Below are 15,765 nucleotides of genomic sequence, written 5' to 3' on the forward strand. Positions count from 1 at the left end.
ATCTAAATAAACATGGAAATATCTACACCGATATTACTATAAACATGAAAATATCAACACCGCTATCTGTATAAACTTGGAAATATCTACAACGCTATCTAAATAAACATGGGAATATGTACATCGCTATCACTGTAAACATGGAAATACCTACACCGCTATCTCTATAAACATGGACATATCTACACTGCCATCTCTATCAACATGGAAATATCTACACCGCCATCTCTATAAACTTGGAATTATCTACACCGCCATCTAGATAAACATGGAAATCACTACACCGCCATCTCTATAAAGTTGGAAATATCTACACAGTCCTCTGTATAAACATGGAAATATCTGCAGAGCCATCTGTATAAACATGGAGATATCTACACCGCTATCTCTATGAACATGGAAATATCTACACCGCTATGTGTATAAACATGGAAATATCTCCACTGCTATCTCTATTAACATGGAAATATCTACACCGCTATCTAGATAAACATGGAAATATCTACAACGTCGTCTGTATAAATATGGAAATATCTACACCATGATCTGTATAAACATGGAAATATGTACACGGCTATCTGGATGAATATGGAAATATTTACACCGCTATCTCTATAAACATGAAAATATATACACTGCTATCTCTATAAACATGGAAATATCTACACCGCGATCTGTATTAACATGGAAATATCTACACAGTCATCTGTATAAACATGGAAATATCTACACTGACATCTGTATATACATGGAAATATCTACACAGCCCTCTGTATAAACATGTAAGTATCTGCACAGCCGTCTGTATGAACATGGAAATATCTACACCTCTATCTGTATAAACATGGAAATATCAACACTGCTATGTGTATAAACATGGAAATGTCTCCATTGCTATCTTTATAAACATAGACATAACTCCACCGCTATCTGTATAAACCTGGAAATATCTACAACGCTATCTCTATATCCATAGAAATAACTACACCGCCATCTGTAAAAACATGGAAATATCAACACAGTCTTCTGTATAAACATGGAAATATCTACACCACGATCTGTATAAATATGGAAATATCTACAATGCCATCTGTATACACATGGAAATAACTACACAGTCTTCTGTATAAACATTGAAATAACTTCAGTGCTATCTCTATAAACATGTAAATATCTACAACACGATCTGCATAATCATGGAAATATCAACACCGATATCTGTATAAACATGGAAATAACTACTATGTTATCTCTGTAAACATGGAAATATCTACACCGCTATCAATATAAACATGGAAATTCCTACACCGCTATCTCTATAAAAATGGAAATATCTACACCGCTATCTCTATAAACATGGAAATATCTACACCACCATCTCTATAAACTTGGAAATATTTACATCACCATCTGCATAAACATGGAAATACCTACACCACCATCTGCATAAACATGGCAATATCTACAACACTATCTGTATAAACATGGAAATAGCTACACCACCATATGTGTAAGCATGGAAATATCTACACTGTCATCTGTATAAACATGGATATATCTACACTGCCATCTGTATAAAGATGGAAATATCTACACCGTGAGCTGTATAAACACGGAAACATCTACCCCACTATCTGTATGAACATGGAAATAACAACAGTGCAATCTGTTTAAACATGGAATTATCTACACCGCTATCTAAATAAAAATGGAAATATCTACACCGCTATCTCTATAAACATGGAAATACGTGCACCGCTTTCTGTATAAACATGGAAATATCTACACCGCTATATCTATAAACATGGAGGTATAAACATCGCCATGTCTATAAACACGGAAAAATCTGCACCGCCATCTTCATAAACAAGTAAATATATACACTTACATCTATATAAAAATGGAAATATCTACATGGCCGTCAGTATAAACATGGAAATATCTACACTGCCAACTGTAGAAAGATGTAAATACCTACACCGCGATCTGTATAAACCCGGAAATATCTACACCAATATCTGTATAAACATGGAAATATCTACTCCGCTATCTGTATAAATACGGAAATATTTACACAGCTATCTATATAAACATGGAAATATCTTCAACTCCATCTGTATAAACATGGAAATATCTACACCACCATCTGTATAAACATGGAAGTATCTACACAGCCATGTGTATATACATGCAAATAGCAACAACGCTATCTGTATAAACATGGAAAAAACTACACCACTATCTAAATAAACATGGAAATATGTACACCGCTATCACTATAAACATGGAAATACCTACACCGCTATCTCTATGAACATGAAAATATCTACACCGCCATCTCTATAAACTTGGAAATATCTACACCGTCATCTAGATAAACATGGAAATATCTACACTGCTATCTCTATAAAGTTGGAAATATCTACACAGTCCTCTGTATAAACATGGAAATATCTGCAGAGCCATCTGTATAAACATGGATATATCTACACCGCTATCTCTATGAACATGGAAATATCTACACCGCTATGTGTATAAACATGGAAATATCTCCACTGCTATCTCTATAAACATGGAAATATCTACAGCGCTATCAGTATCAACATGGAAATACCTACACTGCTATCTCTCTGAACATGGAAATAACTACACCTCTATCTGTGAAAAGATGGAAATATCTACACCGCTATCAGTGTAAGATGGAAATATCTACTCCGCTATCTGTGTAAAGATGCAAATTTCTACACTGGTATCTATATATATGGAAATATTTACACCGCTATCTGTGTAAACATGGAAATATATACACCGCTGTCCGTGCAAACATGGAAATGTTTACACCACCATCTGTATAAACATGGAAATATCTACACCGCCATCTCTATAAACATGGAAATATCCATACCGCCATCTGTATAAACATGGAAATAACTTCACCGCCATCTATATAAACATGGAAATATCTACAACGACATCTGTGTAAACATGGAAATATCAACACTGCCTCCTTTATAAAGATGAAAGAATCAATACCTCCATCTGTATAAACATGGAAATATCTCCACCGGTATCTGTATAAACATGGAAAGATCTACACCGCTATCTCTATAAACATGGAAATATCTACACTGCCATCTGTAAAAACTTGGAAATATCTACCCAGTCATCAGTATGAACATGGAAATATCAACACCACCATCTGTATAAACATGGAAATATCTACACTGCTATCTCTATAAAAATGGAAATTCCTACTCCGCTATCTCTATAAACATGAAAATACCTACACCGCTATCTCTATAAACATGGAAATATCTACACCGCCATCTCTATAAACCTGAAAATATCTACAGTGCCATTTCCATAAACATTAACTATCTTCTCCGCCATTTGTATAAACATGGAAATATCCACACCTTCATCTGTGTAAACATGGATATATCTACACTGCGATCTGTATAAATATGTAAATATCTGCACCGCTAGGTGTATAAACATGGAAATGTCTACACCCCATCTGAATAAACATGGAAATACCAACACAGCTGTCTTTATAAACATGGAAATATCTACACTACCATCCATAGAAAGATGGAAATGACTACACCGCGATATTTATAAACGTGGAAATATCTTCACCGCTATCTGTATAAACATGGAAAAATCTACAGCGTTATCTGTATAAATATGGAAACATCTACACCACTATCTCTATAAACATGGAAACATCTACACCGCTATCTGTATAAACATGGAAATATCTACACCTCTATCTGAATAAACATGGAGATATCTACAGCGCTAAGTGTACAAATATGGAAATAACTACACCACTGTCTCTATAAACATGGAATTATCTTCACCCCATCTCTATAAATATGGAAATATCTATACCGCCATCTTCATATCCATGGAAATATCTCCACTGCTATATGTGTATACATGGAAATATCGACACCGCTATCTCTATAAACATGGAAATATCTACACCGCCATCTTTATAAACATGGAAATACCTACACAGTCATCTGTATATACTTGAAAATATCTACACCACCATTTGTACAAACATGGAAATATCTACACCGCCATCTGAATAAACATGGAAATATCTACACAGCCATTTGTATATACATGGAAATATCAACACAGCTATCTGTATAAACATGGAGATAACTACAAAACTATCTGTACAAACTTGGAAATACCTTCACCGCTAGCTCTATAAACATGGAAATATCAACAATGCTATCTCTATAAACATGGAAATAACTACACCAGTATCCATATAAACATGGAAATACCTACACAGCTATCTCTATAACCATGGAAATAACTACACCAGTATCCATATAAACATGGAAATACCTACACCGCTATCTCTATAACGATGGAAATACCTAGACTGCAATCTCTATAAACATGGAAATATCTACACCGACATCTCAATAAACTTGGAAATATCTACAACGCTATGTTTATGAACATGAAAGTATCTCCACTGCTATCTGTATAAACATGGAAATATCTACACCGCTATCTTTATAATCATGGACATACCTACAGAGATATCTCTGTAAACATGGATATATCTACAACACTATCTGTGTAAAAATGGATACATTTACACCGTTATCTGTGTAAACATGGAAATATCTGCACCGCTATCTCTGTATACATGAAAATATCTGCACCGCTATCTGTGAGAAGATGGAAATATCTACACCGCTATCAGTGTAAACATGGAAATATCTACACCGCTATCTGTGTAAAGATGGAAATATCTAAACTGCTATCTACATATATATGGAAATATCTACACCGCTATCTGTGTAAACATGGAAATATGTACACCGCTATCTGTGCTAACATGGAAATTTCTACACCGCCATCTGTATAAACATGGAAAGATTTATAATGCCATCTGTATAAACTTGGAAATATCTGCAACGCCATCTGTATAAACATGGAAATATCTACACCACGATCTGTATAAACATGGAAAGATCTACACCGCTATGTGTATATTCATGGAAATATCTACACCGCTATTTGTAAACATGGAAATATCTACACCAGCATCTGTATAAACATGGAAATAACTACACCGCTATCTGTATTAACATGGAAATATCTACACTGCCATCTGCAAAAACATGGAAATATCTACACAGTCATCTGTATAAACATGGAAATATCTACACCACCATCTGTATAAACATGGAAATATCAACAATGCCATCTGTATACACATGGAATTACCTACACAGCCGTCTGTATAAACATGGTAATATCTACAACGCTATCTCTATAAACATGGAAAAAGCTACACAGCTATCTCTATACACTTGGAAACAACTACACCTTTATCTCTATAAACATGGAAATATCTACACCACCATCTGTAGAAAGATGGAAATATCTACACCGTGATCTGTATTAAAATGGAAATAACTCCACGGCAAGCTGTATAAACATGGAAATATCTACACTGCTATCTGTATAATCATGGAAATACCAACATCGCTATCTGTATAAACATGGAAATATCTAAATTGCCATCTGTATAAACATGGAAATATCTACACTGCTATCTGTATAAACATGGAAATACCAACACCGCTATCTGTATAAACATGGAAATATCTAAACTGCCATCTGTATAAACACGGAATTATCTACACTGCCATGAGTATAAACATGGAAATATCTACACAGCCCTCTGTATAAACATGGAAATATCTGCACAGCCATCTGTATAATCATGGAAATGGCTACACCGCTATCTGTATAAACATGGAAATGTCTACACCGCTATCTCTATAAATATTTAAATATCTACACCGCTATCTCTATAAACATGGAAATATCTACACCGCCATCTGAATATCCATGGAAATATCTACACCGCCATCTGTAGAAACACGGAAATATCTACACGGCCATCTGTATCAAGATGGAAATATCAACACCGCCATCTGTATAAACGTGGAAATATCTAAACCACTATCTGTATATACATGGAAATATCTACACTGCGATCTGTATATACATGGAAATATCTACACCGCTGTCTGTATAAACATGGAAATATCTACATCACGATCTGTATAAACATGGAAATTTCTACACCGATATCTGTATAAACATGGAAATACTGACACAGTTATCTGTATAAGCATGGAATTATCTTCACCACCCACTGTATAAACACGGAAATATCTACACAGCTATCTGTGTAAACATGGAAATATCTACACAGCCATCTGTACATACATGGAAATATCCACACCGCTATCTGTATAAACATAGAAATTACTACACTGCTATCTGTACAAACATGGAAATATCTACACCGCTATCTGTATAAACATGGAAATATCTACACAGCCATCTGTACATACATGGAAATATCTACACCGCTATCTGTATAAACATAGAAATAACTACACTGCTATCTGTACAAACATGGAAATATCTACACCGCTATTCCTATAAACATGGAAATATAAACACCTCTATCTGTATAAACATGGAAATATCTACACCGCTATCACTATAAACATGGAAATACCTACAACGCTATCTGTATATACATGGAAATATCTACACCACTATCTCTATAAACATGGAAATACCTACACCGCTATCTAAATAAAAATGGAATATCTACACCGCAGTCTCTATCATCATGGAAATATATACACTGCTATCTGCATAAACATGGAGATACCTACACCGCCATCTATATAAACATGGAAATACCTACACCGCTATCTCTATAAACATGGAAATATCTACGCCTCCATCTCTATAAACATGGAAATATCTACATCGATATATGTCTAAACATGGAAATAGCCACACCGCTATCTGTATAAACATGGAAATATCTACACCGCCATCAGTAAAAACATGGAAATATCTACACAGTCATTTGTATAAACATGGAAATATCTACACCTCCATCTCTATAAACATGGAAGTATCCACAGTGCCATCTGTATACACATGGAAATACCTACAAGGGAATCTGTGTATAGATGGAAACATCAACACCGCCATCTGTACAAACATGGAAATATCTACACTGCTATCTCTATAAACATGGAAATACCTACACCGCTATCTGTATAATCATGGAAACATCTACACCGCTATCTGAATAAACATGGAAATATCTACACCACTATCTTTATAAACATGCAAATATATACACCGCTATCTGTATAAACATGGAAATATCTACACCGCCATCTGTATAAACTTGGCAATATCTACACCGCTATCTGTATAAACATGGAAATATCTACACCGCTATCTTTATAAACATGGAAATGTCTCCACCGCTATCTCCACAAAACAAGAAAATATGTAGACTGCTATCTTTACAAATATGGAAATATCTACACCGCTAACTGTATAAACATGGAAATCTCTACATCGCTATCTGTATAAACATCGAAATTTCTACACCGCTATCTGTATAAACTTGGAAATATCTACACCGCTAACTGTATAAACATGGAAAAATCCACATCGCTATCTGAATAAATATGGAGATATTTCCACCGCTATCTCTATAAAGATGGAAGTATCAACAAAGCTATCTTTATAAACATGGAAATATCTACACCACTGTATGTATAAACATGGAAATATCTACACTGCCATCTGTATAAACAGAAATATCTACACCGCCATCTGAATAAACATGCAAATATCTACACCGCTATCTGTATAAACATGGAAATATCTACACCGCTAGCTCTATAAACATGGAATTATCTACAATGCCATCTCAATGAACATGGAAATATCTACACCGCCATCTCTATAAAGATGGAAATATCAACATCGCGAACTGTATAAACATGGAAATATCTACACCGCTCCCTGTATCTACATGGAATTACCAAATCCGATATCTGCATAAACATGGAAATATCTACAAGGCTATCTGTATAAACATGGTGATATCTACACCACTATCTCTATAATCATGGAAATACCTACACAGACATCTCTTTAAACATGGAATTATCCACAATGCTATCTCTATAAACATAGAAATATCTACGCCGCCATCTCTATAAACATGGAAATATCTACATCACGATCTCCATAAACATGGATCTACCTACACCAACATATGTGTAAAAATGGAAATATATACACCACTATGTGTATAAACATGGAAATACCTTCACTGACATCTGTATAAAAATGGAAATATATACACCACTATGTGTATAAACATGGAAATATCTTCACTGCCATCTGTATATCGATGGAAATATATACACCGCGTGCTGTAAAAAAATGGAAATATCTACACCGCACTCTGTATAAACATGGAATTACCAACACCGCTATCTGTATAAACATGGAAGTATCTACACCGCTATCTGTATAAACATGGAAATATCTACACCAATGTATCTATAAACATGGAAATACCTACACCGCTGTCTCTATAAACTTGGAATTATCTTCACTGTTACCTCTATAAACATAGAAATATCTACACCGCCATCTCTACACACATGGAAATATCTACACAGCCATCTGGTTAAACAGGGAAATATCTACACCGCCATCTGTATAAACATGGAAATATCTACACCGGCATCTGTATAAACATAGAAATATCTACACTGCCTGTAGAAAGATGGAAATGTCTACACCGCGCTCTGTATAAACATGGAAATATCTACACCACTACTTGCATAAATATGGTAATATCTAAACCGCTATCTCTATAAACATTTAAATGGCGACAATGCTATCTTTATAAACATGGAAATCTCTACACGGCTTTCTCTATAAACATGGAAATATCTAAACCGCCAACTGTATAAACATGGAAATAACTACACAGTCATCTGTATAAACATGGAAATATCTCCACCACTGTGTGTATAAACATGGAAATATCTACACTGCCATCTGTATAAACATGGAAATATCTACACAGCCATGTCTATAAACATGGAAATATCTACACTGCCATCAGTATAAACATGTAAATATATACACAGCCATGTCTATCAACATGGAAATATCTACACTACTATCTGTATAAACATGGAAATAGCCACACCGCTATCTGTAAAACCGTGGAAATATCTACACCACCATCTGTAAAAACATGAAAATAACTACACAGTCATCTGTCTAAACATGTAAATAACTACACCTCCATCTGTATAAACATGGAAATATCTACACGGCCACCTGTATACACATGGAAATATCTACACCACTATCTGTATAAACATGGAAATATCTCCACTGATATCTGTATAAACATGGAAATATCTACACTGCTATCTGTATAAACATGGAAATATCTACACCGCTACCTGTGTAAATGTGGAAATATCAACAACGCCATCTGTATAAACATGGAAAGAGCTGCACAGTAATCTGTATAAACATGAAAATATCTACAATGCCATCTGTATAAACATGGTAATAGCTACACAGCCATCTCTATAAACATGGAAATAACTACATTGCTATCTGTATAAACATGGAAATAGCCACACCGCTATCTTTATAAACATGGAAATAACTACACCGCTATCTGTAAAAACTTGGAAACATCTACAAAGTCACCTGTATAAACATGGAAATATCTACACCTCCATCTGTATAAACATGGATATACCTACAATGCCCTCTGTATACACATGGAAATATCTACGCAGCCATTTGTATAAACATGGAATTATCTACACCGCTATCTCTATAAACATGGAAATACCTACACCGCCATCTGTATAAACATGGAATTATCTACACTACCATCTGTATAAACATGGAAATATCTATACCGCTATCTGTATATACATGGACACATCAACACCGCTATCCTTATTAACATGGAAATATCTACACCACCAACTGAATAAACATGGAAATATCTACACCACCATCTGAATAAACATGGAAATATCTACACCACTATGTGAATAAATATGGGAATATCTACACCGCAATCTCTATAAACATGGAAATATCTAAACCGCTGTCTCTATAAACATGGAAATATCTACACCGCCACCAGTATAAACATGGAAATATATAAACAGTCGTCTGTATAAACATGGAAATATGTACACCACCATCTCTATAAACGTGGAGATATCTACACTGCCATTTGTATAAATATGGAAATACCCACACTGCCATATATATAAAGATGGAAATATCTACACCACGATCTGTATAAACATGGAAATATCTACACTCCTCTTTGAATAAACATGGAATTACCAACTCCGCTATCTGTACAGACATGAAAATATCTACACTGCTATCACTATAAACATGGAAATATCTACACCACTATCTCTATAAACATGGAAATAGCTACACAGCCATCTCTATAAACATGGAATTATCTGCAGCACTATCACTATAAACATAGAAATATCTACACCGCTATCTCTATAAACATGGAAATATCTACACAGCCATCTGCATAAACATGGAAGTATCTACACCACCATCTGTACAAAGATGGAAATATCTTCACCGCCATCTGCATAAACATAGAAATATCTACACTGCCATCTGTAGAAAGATGGAAATGTCTACACAACGCTCTGTATAAACATGGAAATGCCTACACTGTTACCTGTATAAACTTGGAAATAACTACACAGCTATCTGTATAAACATGGAAATATCTACACCACTATCTCCATAAACATGGAAATACCTAAACCGCCAACTCTGTAAACATGGAATTATCTACACCGCTATCTCTATAAACATGGAAATATCTACAACGCCATCTGCATAAACATGAAATATCTACACCGCCATCTGTATAAACATGGAAATAGCCACACCGCTATCTGTATAAGAATGGAAATATCTACACCGCCGTCTGCAAAAACATGGAAATATCTAAACAGTCTTCTGTATAAACATGGATATATGTACACCTCAATCTCTATAAACATGGAAATATCTGCACTGCCACCTGTATACACATGGAAATATCTACACCGCTATCTGTATAAACATGGAAATATCTCCAATGCTATCTGTATAAACATGGAAATATCTACACTGCTATCAGTATAAATATGGATATATATGTACCGCTTTCTCTATAAACATGGAAATGTTTACACCGCTATCTCTACAAACTTGGAAATACCTACACCGCTACCTGAATAAACATGGAAATATCTACACCACTGTCTATATAAACATGTAAATATCTACACCGCTATCTCTATAAACTTGGAAATATCAACACCGTTATATGTATAAACATGGAAATACATACACCGCCATCTGTATAAACATGGAAATATCTCCACCACTATCTGTATAAACATGGAAATAACTACACCGCTATCTGTATAAACTTGTAAATATCTACACCGCCATCTGTATAATAATGGAAATATCTACACCGCCATCTGTATATACATGGAAATTTCTCCACCGCTATCTGTATAAACATGGAAATATCTACATTGCTGTCTGTATAAACATGGAAACATCTCCACCACTATCTGTATAAACATGGAAACATCTACACCGCTATCTGTATAAACATGGAAACAGCAACATAGCTATCTTTATAAACATGCAAATACCTACAACGCTATCTGTGTAATCAAGGAAATGTCTACACCGCTATCTGTGTAAAGATGGAAATATCTACACCACAATCTGGGCAAAAATGGAAATATCTACATCGCTATCTGTGTAAACATGGTAATGTCTACACCGCTATCTGTATAAACATGGAAATATCTACACCACTATCTCTATAAACATGGAAATACCTACACCGCTATCTAAATAAAAATGGAATATCTACACAGCAGTCTCTATCAACATGGAAATATATACACTGCTATCTGCATAAACATGGAGATAGCTACACCGCCATCTATATAAACATGGAAATACCTACACCGCTATCTGTATATACATGGAAATATCTACACCACTATCCTTATAAACATGGAAGTATCTACACCGCTATCTGTATAAACATGGAAATATCTATACCACCATCTGAATAAACATGGAAATATCTGCAACACTATGTGAATAAACATGGAAATATCTACACCTCTATCTCTATAAACATGGAAATATATACAACGCTATCTGTGTAAACATGGAAACATCTACACTGCGATCTGTATCAACATGTAAATATCTACACCGCTATCTGTATAAAGATGGAAATATCTACAACGCTATGTGTGTAAAGATGGAAATATCTGCACAGCTATCTGGGTAAAAATGGAAATATCAACGTCGCTATCTCTATAAACATGGAAATATTTGCACCGCTATCTGTATAAACAAGGAAATATCTACACTGCTATATCTATAAACATGGAAATATCTATACCGCCATCTGTATAAACATGGAGATACCTACACGGTCATTTGTATAAACATGGAAATATCTACACCACTATCTGTATAAACATGGAAATATCTTCACTGCCATCTGAATAAACATGGAAATATCTACACAGACATCCGTATAAACATGGAAATATCTACACCGCTATCTGTATAAACATCGAAATAGCCACACCGCTATCTGTGTAAACATGGAAATATCTACACCGCCATCTGTAAGAACATGGAAATACCTACACAATCATCTGTTTAAACATGTAAATATCTACACCACTATCTGTATAAACATGGAAATATCTACACTGCCATCTGCATAAAAATGGAAATATCTACACAGCCGTCTCTACAAACAGGGAAATATCTACACCGCTGTCTGTATAAAAATGGAAATAACCGCACCGCTATCTGTATAAACATGGAAATAGCTACACTGCCATCTGTATACACATGGAAATATCTACACTGCCATCTTTATAAACACAGAAATATCTACAGTGCTATCTCTATAAACATGGAAATACCTACACCGCTATCTGTATAAACATGGAAATATCTATTATGCTATATGTATAAACATAGAAATATCTACACCGCCATCAGTATAAACTTGGAAATATCTACACCGCCATCTGTATAAACATGGAAATATCTATACCGCTATCTGTAGAAACATGGAAATATCTACATCGCTATCTGTATAAACATGGAAATATCTCCAACAATATCTGTGTAAATATGGAAACATATACACCGCTATCTTTATAAACATAGAAATATCTACATCCCTATCTGTATAAAGATGGAATTATCTACATCGCTTTCTGTATAAACATGGAATTATCTACACCGACATCTGTATAAACACGGAAATATCTACATGGCTATCTCTATAAATATCGAAATATTTAAACTGCCATCTGCATAAACATGGAAATACCTACACAGTCATCTGTATAAGCATGGAAATATCTACACCACCATCTGTATAAAAATGGAAATATCTACAAAGCCATCTCAATAAACATGGAAATATTTACACTGTTATCTGTATAAACATGGAAATACCTACACCGCTATCTCTATTAACATGGAAATACCTACACCGATATCTCTATAAACGTGGAAATACCTACACCGCTATCTCTATAAACACGGAATTATCTACAACACCATCTCTATAAACATGAAAATACCTACACCGCCATCTCCATTAACATGGAGGTATCTACACTGTCATCTCCATAAACATGGAAATATCTACACCGCCATCTACATAAACAAGGAAATATCTACACCACCATCTGCATAAACATGGAAATATCTACACCGCCATCTGTATAAACATTGAATTATCTACACAGTCATCTGTATATACATGGAAATATCTACACCGCTATCTGTATAAACATGGAAATATCTACACCGCAATCTGTGTAAACATGGAAATATCTACACCATGATCTCTATGAACATGGAAATAACTCCTCCGCTATCTGTATAAACATAGAAATAACTACATCACTGTCTCTATAAACATGGAAATACTTACACCGCCATGTCTATAAACATTTAAATATCTATCCACTGCTATATATATTAACATGGAAATATCTAAACCGCTATCTGTTTAAACATGGAAATATCCACACCGCTATCTGTATAAACATGGGAATATCTACACCGCTATCTGTATAACCATGGGAATATCTACACCACGATCTGTATAAAGATGGAAATGTTTACACCGCTATCTGTATAAACATGGAAATAACTACATCGCAATCTCTATAAACATGGAAATATGTACACCGCTATCTCTATAAACATGGAAATGTCTATACCGCTATCTGTATAAACATGGAAATATCTACATGGCAATCAGTATAAAGATGGAAATATCTACAACGCCATCTGTATAAACATGGAAATACCTACACAGTCATCTGTATAAACATGGAAATATCTACACAGACATCTGTAAAAGCAATGAAATATCTACGCCACCATCTGTGTAAACATGGAAATATCTACACCACTATCTGTATAAACCTGGAAATACCTAAACTGCCATCTGTATAAACATGGAAGTATCTACTCCGCCATCTCTATAAACATAGAAATATCTACACAGTCATCTGTATTAACAGGGAAATATCTACACCTCCATCTGTATAAACATGGAAATAACTACACTGCCATCGGTATACACATGGAAATACCTACATCGCTATCTGTAAAAACATGGAAATATCTACACCGCTGTCTGTATAAACATGGAAATGTCTACATCGCTATCTGTATAAACATGGAAATATCTCCACCGATATCTCTATAAACATGGAAATATCTACAATGATATCTTTAAAAACATGGAAATATCTACACCGCTATCTGAATAAACATGGAAATATCTACACCGCTATCTGCATAAGCATGGAAATATCTACACCGCCATCTGTAAAAACATGGAAATGTCTACACAGTCATCTGTTTGAACATGGAAAAATCTACACCTCCATCTGAATAAACATGGAAATATCTACACTGCCATCTGTATAAACATGGAAATATCTACACTGATATCTCTAAAAACATGGAAATATTTGCACACCCATCTCTATAAACGTGGAAATATCTACACCGCTATCTGTATAAACATGGAAATATCTCCACTCCTATCTGTATAAACATGGAAATATCTACACCGCTATCGGTATAAACATGGAAATATCTACAAGGCTATCTCTATAAACATCTTAATATCTAAACCGCCATCTGTATAAACATGGAAATAACTGCACAGTCATATGTATAAAAATGGAAATATCTACACCACCATCTGTATGAGCATGGAAATATCTACACTGCCATCTGTGAAACATGGAAATATCTGCACAGCCATATCTAATAAGATGGAAATATCGAAACCGCTATCTGTATACACATAGAAATATCTACAGAGCTATCTCTATAAACATGGAAATATCTACACTGCCATCAGTATAAACATGGAAATATGTATCCTGCCACCACTATAAACATGTAAATATCTACACCGCTATCTGTATAAACTTGGACATATCTAAATCGGTATCTGTATAAACATGGAAATATCTTCACCGCTAATTCTATTAACATGGAAATAACTACACCGCTATCTTTATTAACATGGAAATATCTACACTGCTATCTGTATAAATATGGAAATATCTACGCTATCTGTATAAACATGGAAATATCTACACCACTATCTGTATGAACATGGAAATTTCTACACCGCTACCTGTATAAACATGGAAATATCTACATCGCTATCTGTATAAACATGGAAATGTCTACATCGCTATCTGC

Source organism: Pan paniscus, chromosome 7, assembly GCF_029289425.2.
Source record: "Pan paniscus chromosome 7, NHGRI_mPanPan1-v2.0_pri, whole genome shotgun sequence".
NCBI lineage: Eukaryota > Metazoa > Chordata > Mammalia > Primates > Hominidae > Pan > Pan paniscus.